The 21,317-nt window shown below is 35.5% G+C and overlaps 1 protein-coding gene across 1 annotated transcript in view; it reads right to left on the bottom strand.

The window, feature by feature from the left end:
• Nucleotides 1-21,317, bottom strand: part of LOC138701649 (chaoptin) — a 1,160,966-nt gene that overhangs the window by 817,496 nt on the left and 322,153 nt on the right. The window lies entirely within an intron of this gene.

Raw genomic sequence — 21,317 nt, 5'->3', positions numbered from 1 at the left:
TGTAAATAATATTCAAATAAATTAAATTTGTCATCTCGTTTTTCAATGTCGAATTCAATAATCAAGGTTATATCAAGTTTAACGGGATTACATCAAGGTCAATGACATTATTGTTCCTCGGAAAAAAATCAATACTTTCGCGTCTGCGCACATCTCACAATTCACGACCTAGAACAAGGTCACTTCCGATCTTGTCAGATACAAATAAAATGTATACATCTGAATAATTTCAAGTTAGAAATATGGTCGAGCATAAAAACTCGTATGAAATTTGCCTATAATGGTAATTAAGACGCTCGTATGAATATTGCGAAACTCGCTTGCGCTCGTTTCATAAATATCTATACTTGCGTCTTAATTACTATCATTATAGGCTCGTTGCATAATGTACTATAAATCAACAACTACTTCACTCTGTTAATATTAAACTATATCGCTATTTCACCTTAATTGAATAGTTTCGATGTGGTGTGCATCATCATCTTAATTCTAGTGAGGTCCTGCGCTATCTTATGCTTTTCTGTTATTGCAGCGATGGGCAAACACCGAACCACTTGATAAGCAGCTCGTAGAACCATAAAACGCCAAGTAGTTCGGAACGAACTGAAAGATGGAGGCATTATTATTGACCAACATTTGAAATGGGACAAGCGTATCTCCTTCCTGTGTAACAGATTGCGTAAAACAATTAACAAATTTTCCATTATTCGTTCTTATTTACCTGTTTATGTCCTGCGTACTGTGTACTTAGCTCTGTTCCAATCAATAATTCAGTATGGTATATTAGGTTGGGGAAGAATGGCAAAATTGACTCTCCATTCTTTAAATTTGCTCCAAAAAAGAACTATCAAAATTTGTCTATATAAACCTTTTGAAATTAATTTTTCAGGAATTTGATGTATAAAATCTAGAACAAATTTATAAATAAACATTGCTGATTTACTTTCATAAAAATCATAATAAATTTTAATTTGATCCTCATGAATACCATGCGAGACAAAACTACAGTTTCTTTCTAAACACCCCCAAATGCCACACAACTGCTGGGTTAAAATAGAGCAGAAATTTTGGACCCAGAATATATAATGCATTATTTAGAGCTTACCCTGAACTAAATGCACTGAACACACATAGATTTAAGAGACAAATGAGATTAATTATTTAATTGTTTTGTCTTTCCTTAAGCTATAATAGTTTAAAATTGTAATCTAATACCTACTATTGTACTTTGTATTCTTTATATTTGTATATGTCATTACAGGGTCTTTATGTTACTGTATATTAATATTATTGTGCTGAATTAACACACTTCAATTTTATATAAGTAGAATGAACTGCACCCATTTGGTGTTTCATAAACTCATTTACTGTCTCACGAAGTTCAAAGAAGCGATGAACCATATTACCCCGACTGAGTCACATAACATCAGTATAGTAAATCAGATCTTCATAAACGGATTCCATGTCTCCAGAAGCTTTAGTAACTGTGGATGCTTTAGGGCTTTTGATTTTATTTTATTATTGTGTTTACAAGCACGTCCCTTACATGTGTAATTAGCATTTTTGAATATAAAAGGCAAAGGGCATTGTCTCCTTTGGGGACACAGAAAACTGTTCTTCCCATTCACCATTAAATTTGCGTTTATATATAGGCTTTGAATGTGCCATGACCACTTTCCAACTGAAACTGTGTCGCTGACTGCTATTCAGTTTACGAACACCGAACTCTCGATTTGCCATCTCTTGTACTTTGCGGGAACGTCAAGAATCACTTCTGGTTCATAAATCAGTAAATGCCCATCCATGTGTTATTACCTTAGTGAGATGTGTTCATGATTAGTAATTTTGAATCGAAAAGAGACGAGTGGATAAGGCTTCGGCCACAGTGCAAGCGGCCAGCGGCGCGGCGCGTTGGGTGGCGGCGTGGATGAATCACAAACGCATGTTAGCAAATGCAGCTGGCCATAGTGTGAGCGGAGCGGCGTTTTGGAGGGGAAGTTGGTTCAAGGACAACCTACACGCCGCTGGCCGCTCGCTCTTGTTTGAGATTTTAGCGGCGCCGCTCACAATTGCAAGTATGAATTGTCAAGAAATGAGAAAGAAGTTATCATTTAAGAAGTGAAAACCCGAATATTCCTGTGGAATAATTTGGAGAAGAACTTCAAAAACTTCTCCATCACGAAGAATATGTAGAAATACATTTTACTGAACGCGAATAATATTTTTATATGTCATATGATTATTATTATTATTATTATTATTATTATTATTATTATTATTATTATTATTATTAATCGTACTTCGTGGAATATTGTCGGCATAAATACTCAGTACTGCATACAATATTAAAGATATTCCAACTCCGAAGTAAAGGTACAATTACTGTATATGATTTAAATATTTCTGTTGTTACGATTAACCATCGTAAAGCAAAGAAATACCGCTATTATTGTAACTATTAGGTCAAAAGTAATTATTTACAATCTCACACAAGAATATTGACACTTCTGTTATGAAAAAACACAATCTATTAAGTACAAATTATAATGTTACATTAACATCTGCGACTGATTGAAATAATCAGTGAAGTTATCTTTATTTTTGTCTATCAAATTCACTGCAACCATTATTCCTGCGATCTGAGTTCTAATGAGTTTGTACATCATCAGTTCTGTAAATTTGTAAAGTCGTTTCATGATAATGCAGATCATTCTTTGTCGCAATCTTTTCTCAAATGGAAGATTATAATATGTGCTGGCTCTTTTCACATTTGTGTCCATATTTCTATTCGTGAATCGCCACTTAGTACGCAATATTCCGAAAGCACATTCCACGTATTATTTTTGGAACACTAGATAAACGTTGATTAAAATTTTCCCTTCTAGGCGTTAGTTCTCTCACTAGATATTGCCTCAAAAGATAAAGTTTTAGAGGATAGGCTTCATCTATACTAATAATAAATCTGTAGCCGAAATTTTTCTGGTAATTTTCGATTTTCCAAAAATTATTGGTCCTAACATATATAATTAACCTTCCTGAAACCGAAAATTGCTTTTTTGAAATTTTTGTTTATATGTCTGTCTGTCTGTCTGTCTGGATGTTTGTTACCTTTTCACGCGATAATGGCTGAACCGATTTAAATGAAAATTGGAATATAAATTGAGTTCGTTTTAACTTAGAATTTAGGCTATATGGCATTCAAAAATTGTATTTAAAAGGGGGGTTATAAGGAGGCTTGAATTAAATAAATCGAAATATCTCCCTTATTATTAATTTTCATGAAAAATATTACATAGCAAACGTTTCTTTAAAAATAATTTCCGATAAGTTTTACTCTATACAAAATTTTGATAGGACTGATATTTAATGAGATAAATGAGTTTCAAAATTACAATAACAACGCCATCTAAGGCGGTCGGTGTAATGAATTAAAAAACAAATGACTTCGTCTATAAGGGGCCTTGGATAACAACAATCGAAAGCTATGAAACATAACCTACAGAAAATGTTTGTGTTTGTATGAAGTAATATCGGAAGCTACATTAACCGATTTGTATAACTAATTATTAATTCACCATTGGAAAGTGTAGTTTCTCTAGATGAACATAATGCTATAATGTTATTACAGTAACTTCTGAGTGAATCTAGGACAGTTAAGATTAAAATAGCTTCTTATGCACAGAAAACTTGATAGGCTATTCTATACATTCGTTTCCTGTATTTCCTAAAATAATTTCATGGCCAAATGAATGATCTCTGGACCAAAATTATCGCATTTTAATTATTTGGATCGAATTTAAATTAAGTAACATAATAAACGATTTATCCTTCTATCAAACACGAATGTTCCCTGGATCAAATGTCCTATTTTAATTATGTAATTACTTTAATTTATTTCTAACGTGTGCAGCGGAGCGCACGGGTACGGCTAGTCTACAATAAGTACAAGTGATACCGTTACATGTGAGTTCGATAGTTCAGGCACATTGAACCTGTTGGTCTCCAACAAATTGAGAAGTGTAAAGTTGTGAAAATGCCTCCATCACTGTTTTTTCCTCTTCCCACCAAATCAATGGTTAAAATGTTTAGTCTGCGCCAGCAATACTCTGAAGTAATACTACGCTAATTAAAATATCTGGAACCGAATTTATCAGGACCCTTTACATGCTTTTCGTCGTTTGTTACGAAGCAATTAGGGAACCACAACGTTCTTAGTAATCACTGACTACTTCGTTTAATTTTTCTTTATTTGGTTATGGTATAAATTCTTTAATCGATTCATTTTAGATTACCTCACACGTTTCTCTTGCCATTACAATTGCTGTAAATTTTCCTACCCTGAAGGAAAACGCCAGTGATCGCAATGATGTCCCTGTGGCAAAAATAAGTGGTAGAATTTAAAAGATAAATTTGAGAAGGAACTCCAGAAGCTCCCAAAGATACGAAGCGGTTCCGAAGCTCTTAAATCGCTACATCGTTATGGACGTTTTTCGACCTGACGATGTTTAATGAAGGACGTCGTCCTTTCTGATAGGACTGTAGGAAATCTTTCCTTCCAGGAGATCCCATCGACTCCAAACCGTCCTGATTTGGGAGAAAGTAAAGACAATTGTTAGCGATGATAACGTATCACTTCAGACGAATATGTCTTCGAATGCCTCAACACCAAAGCCAAAGGCTCGAATATAAATCTAAATTATTTAAATATATATTACTTATATAAAAATATATTTCTGTTAAATCCATTTATCAATAATTAGTTATTTAAAATAGCCTAGTACCTTATATACAGTGGTCCTGAGCATAATTTTTAATGTCTCTTTTGCCGCATATGAAAAGTAATAATAAGTGCATTGGAAAAATTAAAATTGCACAGCACACAATTGTAAGAAGTTTTAAATGCAATAAACCAAAATGAAAAAAAAAAAATTAAAAATATTGAAAACTGCTCATTTCTAATGTTAAATTTTCGTAAGTATAAACATGTGTTTTTTGCCATGTAAGATGCAGCCCATGCAATTATTCGTAATGAATGAGACTTAATTCCATCAACACAAAAATTTAAGGATTCGTGGGACTATTTTTATTTAATTTAATTTATATGCAGTATAGCCTACCTGCATCATTGTTCGAAGAATGCATGATCCCATGTCTTTAACTTAAAATAATTTTATCTTAATATAATGATTAGCCATTGTGCAATAGTGATAGATCTCCGAAATTTGATGGCTTGCTTCCGTAGTCGCTCCTTATTTTTCTTTACAAAATAGTCGAAAGTTGTAATAGGCATGCGAGTATACTTCAAATATCTATCTGGAAATGTCCCTAATTCTCCGTACAAACGATGAAAATCTCAGAGTTTCACATCTCTTATTAAATGGATGAACATAAAATTCTCTTCCATTCCTATTTTAAGCTGTTCCTTCTAGATAAGAATTGCCTAAAAGCAAACACTGTCATGATCTCATCTCCACGCCGCGCCGCGCCGCTCACCAACTCTGCGCTATATGGCCACACCAACGCTCTTTCCTCCCCACTCCTCAATTTTTCGAGAGCGGTACCGCGCCGCTTGCCGCTTGCACTGTGGCCGAAGCCTTAATCTCACTCTCGGCTCTCTTCACTGCGCATGCGCAGTATGTGACAAGTTTAGTGGGTCTTAAATCATTGAAATCTCATATATTCCTCGGCCTCACGTCACTTAGATGCCCACTCAACTAACCTATTAACCTTGCCACATACCTTGCAAAAAAAAAAAAAAAACCTTCAGACAGCGATAGATCAAACGGTACCTCCATTTTATGCTTATATCGGGGCACAGGCGATTAGCGCATGCGCAGTGTAGAGAGCCGTGGATGAAATTCATCCACTTGTCGAAAAGAGTGTGGGTTCAGAAATTCAGTTAAATGTTGAAAATGTGTTGTGCGTGTGTTTTTGTATGCTTATAAATTTCGTATTGTTTTAGTGTGTTCAGTTTCTTGCTTTTTGGTTCAAAGTGTAGGATTAGCATGTAAGTTTCTTTATTTCTGTTGTTGTGGTTGGAGTTTCTCTAGCCATAACTAAATCAAACAGCAATTTAACTTATGCAGAATACATCACAGACTCCAATCACAACTACAGCAATATAGTAACTGACATGCCGAGAGTCAGAAATTGGACAGATTAACACAATACGAAAGGGTTCATAGATGGCGGAATATGTATGTGCAAATATATTCAACGAATATTAAGGCTAATTTTTCTTGAAAGCTTAAAAGTGACACTTAGGTCCTTATTTACTTTAAATCTTCAATAAGGACGCATAGAAATTACAAATGTATGATATAATTTGAAAAATAAATATTGGGGATAAAAGAAAACACAAAAGAACAATTAATATGTAATGTATTTATTATTATTATTATTATTATTACTATTATTAATTATTATTATCATCATCATTATCAGTAATCACTATCATCATTGCTATCTTTTTCTTTCTTTTCTTTTTTTCTTGTATTAATTCGACGAGAGCTCTATAGTGTTCTTTTGACCCTGTTGACCCTCTATAGGGCTGCTTTAATTTAATTTGTATTATTTTCATCAGTGTTTATATTTTTTGTATTTATGTGTGCTATCTAGTAGGATGGAAGAGAAGGCCTTATGGCCTTAATCCTGTCAGATAAGACAGACAGGCAGGCAGGCAGGCAGGCAGGCAGGCAGACAGACAGACAGACAGACAGACAGACAGACAGACAGACAGATAGATAGATAGATAGATAGATAGATAGATAGATAGATAGATAGATAGATAGATAGATAGATAGATAGATAGATAGATAGATAGATAGATAGATAGATAGATAGATAGATAGATAGATAGATAGATAGATAGATAGATAGATAGATAGATAGATAGATAGATAGATAGATAGATAGATAGATAGATAGATAGATAGATAGATAGATAGATAGATAGATAGATAGATAGATAGATAGATAGATAGATAGATAGATAGATAGATAGATAGATAGATAGATAGATAGATAGAAGGAAATGTATGGACTATTTATATAGTTTATTGCCTAAAAATGTAGGCCTAATTTTAATAGAAGACTTATTTCTGTAAAACACTTTTGAACCAAGGTTTCACTCTCCATTTCTTTACACCTCTGCCTCTGTTTGTGTGTATTTCTCTACGTGTCGGTGACACTGTGGTAATAGTACAGATTTCTGCTGGCAGTTAAGCGGCCAACATCAGTCAAAGCCCCTGCCTACTGCATCAAAGACCTCGTTTCCATAGTGATTTATCTTGCACTGGAGTATTCCATATAGCGATTGATTCCAATAAGCGCATTTTCTTGTGCTGCGCCAATCCCTGTCACCGGAATTTACTCATTGCCGGAGGTTCCGTGTTAGCATGAAGAAGTGAATCTTGTCCATTTGTAGGCGGAGTATAAACAATTCCATGAATACCAAAGTCGACGACACACTGGAAGGGTTGAAATTTGAATTTCGAATAAAGGAAGAGACCATGAATGTTTAGGACAGAAAACGTTATAGTCTGACCTCATATCTTCGAGATTTACTTTTTACATTTTCAACACTAGCCACATCTATGGCGAAAATGTAGACACGCTAACATCACAATAACTCAATTGAGATGCATTGTGTGAGTACCTTGAACATGGCTGCACTATTTCTGGTATAATATTAATATACAGTATTTTATGCTGTTCATACTAATGGAAATGTGAAATGCTAAGTTATACATATGATCTAACTGGTTAACCGGCTTCATAACGATAGATGATGGAAAGTCAAGTACCGGCCATTAGAAAAAAAATGTAAAATTAATTATAACAATAATAACGGTAACAATAATATTGTCGTTAGTTAATTTCAAGCTACTTTCACGCTTTATTTTCAATTCTTTTCTTTTTTTTTATTTTGTTTCCGTTTTTAATAAATGTATGTTTTCTTTTCCTGTTTATGTTTTATAAATTATAACATTGTAATTATCCAATTACAATGTTCAATAAATAAATAAATAAATAAATAAATAAATAAATAAATAAATAAATATGTATGTAAGTGAATAAATACATAAATAAAAATAAATAAATAAATAAATAAATAAATAAATAAATAAATAAATAAATAAATAAATAAATAAATAATATAAAAGACCAGCCTCATGGGCTAGTTGTCAGAGCTTCTGACTACAGTTCATGAGATTCTGGGTTCGATTCCCGGTTAAACCAGGAATTTTTTCTTAAGGGGGAATGTTTCTGTGTCCGTCCATGGTCTGGAAATTACGTTAGGCGTAGGTTTAAGACGTCTCCTGACACTTTATAATCATCCTAACACAATATCATCGGGGAAGTGTAACTCCGCCTCCCAGTCGCCCCAATCTCAGAAGTGGGTTACAAATAAGCCATTGCCAGAAGAGACCAGAATTAATGTCAAATGATAACCTGGTGGCATTGAATAAATAATAACATAAAAACAATAGCACAGATCATCGACCCTACATTTTTACGTAATTGTTTTCAGAACATCGGAGAGGTGATTGTGAGAGGAAGAAGAATGAAGTGCATAAAACTTGCAAATGGCGTTGTTAGAAGAATGGAAGACGATACTAAGGGACATAATGATACTGGAGCTAAATCACAACTGTGAGCATTATGGGATGAAGATAAATGGAAACAAAACGAAGATCATGGTTGTCAAAAGAAAAATAAAGAAGGTAGTCTCAATGAGGCAGTAGAGCAATTGCACAGCTTCAAATCCTTGGGGTGTACTTTAAGCAGTAACATGAGCTGCTGCCAGGAAGTCAAAAGAAGGAAAGCAAATGGCGAAGTAAGCTTTTAAAAGAAAAAGGAGCATCTTCTACGTACCTCTGGAAGAGAAATAAGGAAGAGACTAGTAAAGTCCTTTGTGTGGAGTGTGGCATTGTATGAAGCATAAGCTTGGACATTGTGACGAAGTGAAGAGAGGCGACTAGAAGCATTTTCAATGTGGATATGGAGAAGAATGGAGAGTGTGAAATGGATCAACAGAATAAGAAATGAAGCAGTACTAGAAAGAGTGGGCGAAGAAAGATTGATGCTGAAACTGATCAGGAAGATAAAAGGGAATTGACTGGGATACCAGCTGAGAGGAAGCTGCCTACTGAATGATGCACTGGAAGAAATTGCGAACGGGTGAAAACTTCGAGGCAAAAGAAGATATCAGATGATAGATGGCATTATATGGATTATTATGCGGATACTAAGAGGAAGGCAGATATTGGAAAATGCTGGGTTTGCAGTGAAAGATCTGAATGAATCAATCTATATGTTCATTAGAGCTAATCTTAAATAATTTTTCCCATTTTTAATAATAAACTTTTTAAAATTACGTAAGAATGGAAAATTATCGCAAGACGGTTGTGGAGAACGGAATTCTTATCCGCAGTTTGAATTGGCAGCAGAATCAGTTGTGCGTATCACTGTTAGTGACATTGATAGAGAATTAGACGCTCCTGGATTATAAGTTCTTGTACCTTTTATTATATTTTAATATAAGCCTATACTCGTACTTCTAGTATTTACCCTACATTCTATGTCCGCTTTTCAATGAATTGCTAGTGTATGAATTAATCTTTCATCTAATTCTTTGGCAATGTAGTTCCCTTCAACGCAGAGGAACGGGAAGTGCACGATATCTATGTCCAAAATATGATAGTTTTGAGCTGGTAATACGATACTTCAGCCATGAGAGTCTGGTAACACTGACTGTGGTTAACATAATATTCAAATTATGGAACGAGTAAAAAGGGCTAGCGACAAATTAACGCTTGTCTAATGGGCGAAGGAAGAAACAAAAGGTAAATATTACATTGCGGGGGATGTTGATGTAGCCCGCTGGGACAACTGTGAGAAAAATGTTAACTAAATAGCGCTAGTGAAATTATACTATTGCTACAAAGTAGTGAGTGAGGCATTATTTTTTCTCTGTTTAATATATACTTCTAAATACATAATCATTTCTGACATCACCGAAGCTACATTTCAGAAAACACAGGACGTTCCTTCGTAGTATATAGAGCGATTCTCATACCTATGGTTACATAAACAGATAAAAAACAATTCTCAAATAAATTTGCATTTCTAAGAAACATAAAACATAACATTAATATCTTTTTACTTGAGATTGCACACTTGATCTTAAGCATATGAAAAGAAAATTCCTAGCCTTTTATTAAGGGCCTAGTAATTAAATAAAGACTGGGGAACGGATTATTATACACTGAAAGGTAGAGATTTTTCAAATAGGCTACTTGATTGTTTATACAAATATAACAATAATTGCCAAAGTAGATAACAGTTCAGTCAGGTATAAACAACTGTGGCGATTCAAGGCTACTTGCATTCGTGACTTCGGGAATCATCAATATCGAGTCACGGAACACTCACTACAGTCTTTACGTCAAGGACGCGAAGTAATACAACATTGTTGTGCGGAATTTCGGCTTTGCGAGCGCTGTTAGTCTCGCTTTCTCGATCGTTGTTCATCTCTAGTAGCCTATTTCTGATCTGTATTGATGGAATAATGTTTACCGGTGCTATGCTAGGTTGCAGTCTAGGTTTGCGGGTTGAAATTCGGCAGAGGACGATAGATTCCATTAGAATATCTTTCTCTGGGAGTAAAGTAAACCTGGTGATTAAGGTATCGCAGATTTACGGCTCGTTACCTCTAATACAGAACTGCAGACAATATATCAGTCATTTCGTATCCACGTTTAATTTCTCTATTTGTAAAACCTCTACATTAATGGGTTAGGCACAGCTTAAAGGAGTAAAATTTTGGAAATATTCAACATGTTTTTCTCCATTACTGTATCTTGTGCAATAATGAAAATTGGTATGTGTAAAACACTGTCCTTCTGCTATACGATAAAAATATTTTTAAGATTAAAAAAATATATATTTTTTTTCTTCAAAATTAAAAATTCACTGTGATGAAGCGTTTCCCTCATAACTCAAAAAGTATCCAACATTCTGTGTTGAAATTTCTTGTGTGTATTGCTGCATGTCATATCTAAAATATGATGCAAAGTCACTTCTCTAACTTTGATAGATTGCCTAATAAAAAATAAATTCAATTTAAAAAATGATCAAATATCAGTATTTTCTTCTAACACGAAATAAAAAAACGATATTATTTACTAAGAAATGTAGTTCAAAGAGCATGATATTATAAACATGAGATTCAGCAATAAAATAAAGGAGAGAGAACAAGAAAAAGTTAACAAATTTATGAGTCATGAGGGAATCTCTCCATCACTGCACAATGAACTGTCACCGTTTTGAATTTTGAAAAAAAAAAAAAAAAAAAAAAAATGTTTTTTTAAATCGTAAAAATATATATATTTTTTTCATATAGCAGAACAACAGTGTTTTACACTTACCAATTTTCAATATTGTACAATATACAGTAATGGAGAAAAAAAAAACTTTGAGTATTTCCAAAAAAAGATTTACCGCTGTAAGCTGTACCTAACCCCTTAGGGCCATATTCATAGACATTCTTAGCGCGGGCTTCCGGTGGATGATCAGCGAACTAACGTTTTTGGTATTCATAAACCACTGTTAGCGATATGATATGATATGATATGATATGATATGATATGATATGATATGATATGATATGATATGATATGATATGATATGATATGATATGATATGATATAATATGATATGATATGATATGAATCCTGTACAAGTAACCAGTCGAGAGCCGGGGCTAGTTTAGCACGCTCGTAGCGCGGGCTAGCGAAATGTCTATGAATAGCACCCTTAAGGAGCATCTTTAAATTAATATACGCTCGGACGCGAGTTCGGTCCCCGCTTGGGCCGATAACATGGTTGGGTTTTTTCCGAGGTTTTCCCCAACTGTAAGGTGAATTCCACGTAATCTATGGCGAATCCTCGACCTCATCTCGCCTAATACCATCGCGCTATCACCAATTTCATCGACGCTAAATATTGTAGTAGTTGATACAGCGTCGTTAAATAACCTATATAGACAATAATTTTAACGATGCACCTTTCGGAAAGCACACCCAATACTGATTATTTTGGTACTCTGAAAATCCGGGAGAAATACTGGTTAAGGAGGAACTTCGGAGCAAAATGATATTTTATGTACTTCACCCTAATATAAATCTTTACTTACTTATGGCCTTAAGGAACCCGAAGGTTCATTGCCGCCCTCACATAAGCCCGCCATCGGTCCTTATCCTGAGCAACATTAATCCAGTCTCTACCATCATATCCCACCTCCCTCAAATCCATTTTAATATTATCTTCCCATCTAAGCCTCGGTCTTCCCAAATGTATTTTTCCCTTCGGCCTCCCAACTAACACTCTATATACATTTCTGAATTAACTCATACGTGCTACATGCCCTGCACATCTCAAACGACTGGATTTAATGTTCCTAATTATGACAGGTGAATAATACAATACGTGCAATTCTGCGTTGTGTAACTTTCTCCATTCTCCTAGGCACTTTATTCTCAAACACCTTTAATCTCTGTTCGGCTTTCAAAGTGAGAGTCCAAGTTTCACAACCATGTAGAACGACCGGTAATATAACTATTTTATAAATTCTAACTTTTAGCTTTTTTGAGAGCAGACTGGATGACAAAAGCTTCTCAACAGAATAATAACAGGCATTTCCCATATTTATTCTGCGTTTAATTTCCTCTCGAGTGTCATTTATATTTGTTACTGTTGCTCCAAAGTATTTGATTTTTTTCACTTCTTCAAAAAATAAATTTCCCATTTTTATATTTCCACTTCATATAATATTCTGGTCACGAGACATAATCATATACTACAATAAATCTTTATATTTTATTATTTCCAGGAAAAAATATTATGTAACTTATCAAGCAAAGTACATTAACCTATTGAAAGGCGATATGTTTTAATTGAGGTTTGGGTAAAATAGAGATTATGAGGAACATTCTACGTGACTTTAACATCTTAATTTATATTACTACGTCTCCCGAACACAATAGGGTTCCATATACGAAATCTAATAAATAAACCACGGCTTTACTACGTCATTATAATATGGAATGCATACTAAGTAGGTACCTAGTCTTCACGATTAAAATCGATGGTGATATCTGTGTTTAGAGGCAAGTACACTAGCCAAGAGTCTACCGACGGCGACACGTTAATATTTATAGTAAAATATTTTCGATCTGCAACAAGTAGTTTGTTGGCGTTTATCACCTTTCTACTTAAAAGATGCACATCTCATAAACCGAGCTATGGGAATCTTTTCCCTTTTCGTTGTTGTGGAGCACTAAGTAGAGAATAAAAATTCGTAGTCATGACAACTCTCTGGCGATATGTTTTGAAATAGGAAATCGGCTTTCGCCGTAATCCTTCAAAATCGGTAATGGCTGGTACTAATTCCACATTGGATTACATTATGAAAAGTAAATGAATTTATTCATGGAAGTTTTATAATGCGATTACCTAGTACAAAACCACCGTCATGTCCTTTACAGTTGCCCGACTGATATATTAATGAAGTACTAAATGAACGAGTGAATAATTTTTTTATTGTTTATTGATGAACGCATAAAATTTTAATCATCTCGTGAATAGATATATATACCCCTTCTGGTATTTGCGTAGCACCAAATCCTACCTAATAACGTTGACGAAGGGGATGAACCTGGAGTGAGAGGCTTTAATGCTGTATCAGTGAATGAGCTGTTACACAAATTGCGAACTTATTTGTGAATCGACTGACAGGTGCATTTCAGTTCGGAGTTCCAAAACATCTGTTCAGTGTTATATCACAGTCTAGTATATACAATTGCGAAGCTCAATACGTAGTAAATATGCAAACATTAGATAGTTGCTCACCACTAGGATCGCTAATATCGCCTCATTACAGGCAATGCAAAATAGTACCGTCACAGTCTATTGTTTCTAGCACCCTCAAAACTCAAGCTTCGTGACTGTATATAGTAGACTGTGGTTATATTATGAAATTATGGTTTTCAATTTTCAATATTTACAGAAAGAGAATCCTAGTTCTATAAATAAAGGTAATGAAATACAGTGCCTAAATTGTTGGGTTTCTTGATATAAGCTTTTCGGAAACTCATTCAGTGCGCGGCACTAAAGTGGAAACGTGTGTATTTTGACGTCGTACAAAATTTGTCCAATATTCTTTTGAGAAGATTAACTCCATACTTAGATGGAATTATTGGGAATCATCAGTGCGGTTTTAGGCGTAATAGATCGACTATTGATCAGATTTTATATATTCGACAGATATTGGATTAAAAAAATGGTAGTATAAGGGTACAGTAGATCAATTATTCATAGATTTTCAAAAGGCATATGACTCGGTTAAGAGAGAAGTTTTATACAATATTCTTATTGAATTTGGTATTCTCAAGAAACTAGTTGGATTAATTAAAATGTGTCTGAATAAAATTTACAGCAGAGCCCGTATAGGTTTCTTTCTATCTGATGGTTTTCCAATTTACTGCGAGCTAAACCAAGGAGATTCATTATCACCTTTACTTTTTAACTTCGCTCTAAAATATGCCATTATGAAAGTTCAGGATAACAGACAGGGTTTGGAATTGAACGGGTTACATCAGCTTCTTGTCTATGCGGATGACGTGAATATGTTAGGAGAAAATCCACAAATGATTAGGAAAAACACGGAAATTTTACTTGAATCAAGCAAAGCGATAGGTGTGGAAGTAAATCCCGAAAAGACAAAGTATATGATTATGTCTCGTGACCAGAATATTGTACGAAATAGAAACATAAAAATTGGAGATTCATCCTTCGAAGAGGTGGAAAAATTCAAATATCTTGGAGAAACAGTAACAAATATAAATGACACTCGGAAGGAAATTAAAATTAGAATAAATATGGGAAATGCGTGTTATTATTCGGTTGAGAATCTTTTGTCATCTAGTCTGCTGTCAAAAAATTTGAAAGTTAGAATTTATAAAACAGTTATATTACCGGTTGTTCTGTATGGTTATGAAATTTCGACTCTCACTTTGAGAGAGGAATAGTGATTGAGGGTGTTTGAGAATAAGGTGCTTAGGAAAATATTTGGGGCTAAGAGTGATGAAGTTACAGGAGAATGGATAAAGTTACACAACGGAGAACTAACGCATTGTATTATACAACTGACATAATTAGGAACATTAAATCCAGACGTTTGAGATGGGCAGGGCATGTAGCACGTATGGGCGAATGCTGAAATGCATATAGAGTGTTAGTTGGGAGACCAGAGGGAAAAATACATTTGGGGAGACCGCGACGTAGATAGGAGGATAATATTAAAATGGATTTGAGGGAGGTGGGATATGAAGATAGAGACTGGATTAATCTTGCACAGGATAGGGACCGATGGAGGGCTTATGTGAGGGCGGCAATGAACCATTTGTAAGTGAGTTTGTAAGTGTATCTATTTTATTGTGTTTGTTCTGTGTATGTCTTATGGGTTCGTCTTACGCCACGCTCAAAATATTTCATAAACAGGATAGTTATGGTAGTGATATGACAAATAAAAAATACTGCACTGATTATTCTGCATTCTGGATTCTTAATATGTTTAACTAGAAATAAGAGTAATCGTGAGTAAGATAGCTGTACTGAACATTTTGTTCTTTTGTCATTTTGCGAATAATAATGTCCGCTCGCTGATTTAATATCGAGCCGACATCAAACCGATGGGAAGCCCTTGAAGTATGCTACGGCAACAATAAATTAATTAATTCCCTAATCGTCAACATTCGGCATGACTTTCATTATATTCATTAATGATTTTACTTTTTGAATATACCGCCGAGCGTTCCTTTGTCGTGCAGCGCCAATCAGATTCTGTTATTCTTAAGTGGCAGCTTTAAGTCCACGTGTTGCCAGACCGTGTCTTAGCTATTATTAGAACTCTATTTATATTCGAATAATATAAAGTATATACATATATCACCGCGCTTGTGTTAATTATTAAAAGAAAATCCGCTTCCCTTTTATCCGACGGCGTTAAATAAGGCAAAGGAAGATGCCTCGTGTATGCTAGAATCATATTTAATATCGAAACTGTTAAGTTGTGTGAACTTGAACTGTATATAGCAACCGAATGAACGGTAATAAAGCGGCTCTCAACGTCAACAAACAAGCAAAACAAACATGACCAGTCGGATGGTAACCAAACTTCTATTTTTGCCTTAGAATAAGAAACAAAATAGACAAATAATATTGTATAAAACATATAATATAAAATAATTTACCTATGCATGTAAGAATAACAAACAAAAGACAACAGTATGCGTACAGTACCTAGAATTGTTACAATTAATAATATATATTTTCAGTTTATCATAAGAGATAGGCCTACACTTCTACATTGAGAAAAAATATTTGTAGCCTGACAAAGTTCGATCTATGTCACAAGTCAGAACTGGAGGTTTGTAAATCTTATAGTGCAATTCGTATAAGGCATATCACATTAAACCCATAATTATTCGTTTCAAGGACATGCCATTTTTCTTTAATGACTATTGAGATTTTGCGGATTGTGTGTGTGTGTATATATTATATACAGGGTGTTTCCGGGCTAGAGTTAAAAACTTTCAGGGATGATGCGGAAGGGCACATATATCAATCTGAGATAAGGAACCCTGGTCCGGTAATGACTGAGTCGAAAGTTATAAGCAAAAATAGTTGTGTGGAAATGAAATAATTTTATTCCTCTGTGCACCTTATTTATGTGTATTTATCTGTACATCTTACACATACTGTATTCATCTGACGTTTTTTACGTTGTCTACTTACAGTATTCCATTCAGTGCGCTGTCTGAGGAGTGGGGACAGGAAACTACACTAAAGCAATGCAGATAGCGTAATGTGTAACGGACATGGTCGGTCCTGATATGCACGTCTGTAGACAGCAGTGTATGTTTACAAGTTGCAGTGTCCAGTCGATCAGTTCTAGTGAAATGGAGAAGTACACGAGAGCGGAATATGCAGACATGATTTTCGAATTCGGATGAGCCAATGGGAACAGTAGACAAGCTCACAGATTGTATCGGAACAAGTACCCACGTAGGAGACATCCGGCCCATACCATTTTTGCATTTTTTACTGTTCCAACGGTTAAGGGAAGGAGGTCACGTGGTGCCAAATTACAATTCCATTTCCACACAACTATTTTTGCTTATAACTTTCGACTCAGCCATTTCCGGACCAGTATTCATTATCTCAAATTCATACATGTGCCCTTACCCATTATCCCTGAAAGTTTGTAACACCAGCCCGGAAACACTCTGTATATATATATATATATATACACACAAACTCACACACAATCCGCAGAAGTCTCAATAGTCATTAAAGGTAAAGATAAAAATAAAATTAAAATAAAAAAGAAACTTAAAAAAGGGTGAATTTTTAGAAATAATGTATGTGGAAGACGCTGGCAGAAAGAAATGTGTATTTCAAAACAACTTACTTCCCCATATTATCATGAAATATTGGCCTGCGTGGCGCAGTCGGTGGAGTGCCCGAGGTTGTAGATTCGATCCCGGCCCAGGTCAATGGCATTTAAGTGTGTTTAAATGCGGCGGGCTCATGTCAGTAGATTTACTGGCATGTAAATGACTCCTGCGGGACAGAATTCCGGCACACCGGTGATGCTGACATATCCTCGGCAGTTGCCTTCGTCGTTAAATAAAACATATTAAAAAAAAATATCATGAAACTTGTACAAATTGGAACCAGGAGGAACTCACAGATGAGAACAAAAGAATGTGGCTTAGGATATGCAGCAGCCTGAAAAATCGTTATCCGGTTAACGAAGAAAAGAGTTTCAAGTTAGGATACAAGAGACTGCATAGGAAGTGCAGACGTGCATTATCCGCTGTCAAGAAAAAAAATTCAAATCTCAAATTATATTTAACAAATGATGATGACTCAGTTTTTGGATATGAAAAAGAAATTTGCAGTAATATTTTAGAAGGTCGTGGTACTGCAAATAATAAGTATTACATTGCTTCCACATAAACAAATTGTCGACCTGGTTGGCAAGTTGGTATAGCGCTGGCCTTCTATGCCCAAGGTTGCGGGTTCGATCCCGGGCCAGATCGATGGCATTTAAGTGTGCTTAAATGCGACAGGCTCATGTCAGTAGATTTACTGGCATGTATATAAAAGAACTCCTGCGGGACAAAATTCCGGCACATCCGGCGACGCTGATATAACCTCTGCAGTTGCGAGCGTCGTTAAATAAAACATAACAAAACATAACATAACTACAAAAACGTTGTAGAACTAAAAAGAAAAATGATAATGGTTTTCTTCACTGTGGCAATACCAACGTCAGGTGCACTGAGAATCTAGTCTGCGGGATTTCACAACACACATAATCCAAATCTCAAACCGACAGATTATTACATGTATGGTACTATGAAAATGATCTTAGAATAATTAAATTCGATGATGATGATGATGATGATGATGATCATCATCATAATGATGATGTTGAAGTGAAAACCTAAGTGCAGGAGTAGCTATGACGTCAGGATAAACATTTTCTTATCTGAAGGAGCAAGGAAGATTGCAGAGAGTGAATAAGTGTATGGATGTAGAGCAGCGATGACCAAAGCGGGTATCGTGATTATATATTGTAATCACAGACATTCAAACGGGTACGAGGAGTTTCCTGTACATTGCTGAGTGTTTCATTCACGTACTGAAGGCAAGCAGTGGCGGTATCGTGTTGCAACTACAAACTCTGTCTCTACAAGTAGTAAGAGGTGGTTTCGTAAAGAATGAATAGGAAAACTTTTTTGTTGTTCTGTCGGACAAAATATAATCTGTTTACTTTGCTCAACGGTTCAATTAGGAGTATATAGAAACATTAATCGCCACGGTGAATAATTTATTATTATTATTATTATTATTATTATTATTATTATTATTATTATTACTATTAATATTAATATTATTTCTGACCAGTACGTATGTGTTTCTATAATTCTTCTGTAGGTGCATGAATATTGATATTTTTAGATCTTCTCCCTAGAAGGATAAAATTATTAGGTTTTATCTCAGTTTCAATCTTCTTATTCTTTACATGAGGATAACTATTTATTAGTTATTCATTTAATAATAATACTGTAGAAAAACTGAATCAATATTATGTGCCAACGAACTGTTAAACGCCAGGAATTGACTTGTCTTAAATCATAGCCAGGAAAGAAAGATGAGATAAATAAATGCAAGGAAGTCAGCTACCTAATGGGGTTTGAAATATCTCGTGCTCTAAAGCCCTTTAATAGAACATAATTTCTCAAAATAGTAATGATTAAAATAACTTAAATAACTTGTCCATAAGAAGTTTTTAATTTTGAAAAACTACGAATTTCTCGACCAAGTATCGAGAGAAGAATTTAGAAAATTCCTGATTATATTCAAGAGGAAAGTTAAAAAAGAAGCAAGAAAAATCGTATATTATTCACTGGCTCTTGATGACAGCAGTGACATTACTGATATAGCAAAACTTGAGATTTTTATCCGCGGGATTGATAAAGATGTTAATACAGGAACCACCACTGGTTGTAGTTTTCATGCCAAGTACCTTTCCTCCGTCTCCTTACTTCATAGGCTGTCTGTTGCATGTAATCACTGCAGCTCGAGTTTTGTTTACTGCTGATGTAAAGGATGAACATAATAAATGTAACAGACAGTATAGGATATCTTAAAGTAATTATATAACGGATATTTTCATTTCTCTCTTCACATATTGAAAAATTAGTAAATTATTATTTTCGTAATTACGAATTGAAAGAATGACTATGGCAATATTCCGACATTAAAAATAAATTAAGCATTGTATGACTTGAGGCTTTCCCGGCGTTTGATATAGAATAACTCTTCTCGGGTTCTCAGCCAGGTGAGTTGGAGATTAGCTTCCAAGCTTTCGACGGCTAGCTCTGCCATCTTCTTCAGGGACGAAGTGATGTGGGACGAAAAAATCGAAAGAGAATTGGGAGGAAAAATTTTAAACGGTACGCAGAACGCGTCCTTGCAAGGGGTTGGGGGCTGTACAAAACTAAATATGTGAGCTCCAAGCCTGTTGGCCACTAGTCTCACTCCGGGTTACGCTGCTCCACTGAAGGAACTCTAGAAAATTTTGAAGGGGAAGCCGAAATTGGACGTAACCTCTTAGGTACCACATACGCGAGGGGGACTGAGATTTGATCAAGTGATCACGGAACGGGAAGAGGAAGAGCTGGCTAGTGTTTGCCGTTAGGATGGCAAGACGCTGTCATCTGTTGTTCGATGACAAAGCATGTGAAGGCCGTCGGAAGAAGCGCCGTGAAATCTAAATCTGCAATTTGAGAGGTCCCTGTCCTTTCAATTGCGACTAATTGAGTGACCTCCTATATTTAATAGACAATTTATGTATGTTCTGAACTAGGCCATACGTCGTTTATAATAAAGGGGAATATATATGGGGAAGGGCATATAGGTCCGTGGCCCATTTCTTATAGGGCTCATCCCGACATTTGTCTTACGCCTGAGGAAAACCACGGAATACCTTAGGCAGGATGAGTTGTCTCATATAAGAGACTAGCCAATTTGGCTATAATGTAGGAGGTGATTGTTGTCATGAGCCTTGTTGATTTGTCTCAATTCCGAGACCAGCCATTTGGCTATATGATGGCTCAATTGCGAAGAGGGGGGAGAGATGTAATTGTTAATTAATTTAGAGTTAATTAGGGAGATTCATGGGGATATGAGTGCAGGTCCGTGGCCCATTTCTTTTAGGGCTCATCCCGACATTTGTCTTAGCGCCTTAGGAAAACCACGGAAAAACCTTAGGCAGGATGTGTTGTGGGAGGTGATATGAGACATTTACACGCTAACAGTTGAATTGTGAGTGAAATGAATGAAGTGAAGTTAGCACCATGCCTCGCAGATGTTAATGAGAGGTGGAGAGTCCAGTGCTCTGGTCAGTTCTGTCCTAGTCACGTTTTTGTAGTGGCGCTAGAGAAACTCGTAACCTGTTACCAACAAAGTGGTGGGCTACTCGTTTCCGTAGAAGCCGTCTGGCTGCCTGGTTGGCTGTGGCAAGTGTCGTGTGTCGTTTCGTGGGGTTTGTGTCTGTAGTGAGTAAGGAAATAGTGAATGTCACTGTGTTGTGGGACCACGTCTAGCCGGTATATATGCAATAGTAGGGCTTCCCGCTGCGGGCCAATCAGGAGCTAGTTCCTAGTCCCGACCGCCTG

This window comes from Periplaneta americana, chromosome 6 (assembly GCF_040183065.1).
Source record: "Periplaneta americana isolate PAMFEO1 chromosome 6, P.americana_PAMFEO1_priV1, whole genome shotgun sequence".
NCBI lineage: Eukaryota > Metazoa > Arthropoda > Insecta > Blattodea > Blattidae > Periplaneta > Periplaneta americana.
The sequence above is the reverse complement of the archived record's forward strand: the minus strand, read 5'-3'. Positions and strand labels throughout refer to the sequence as shown.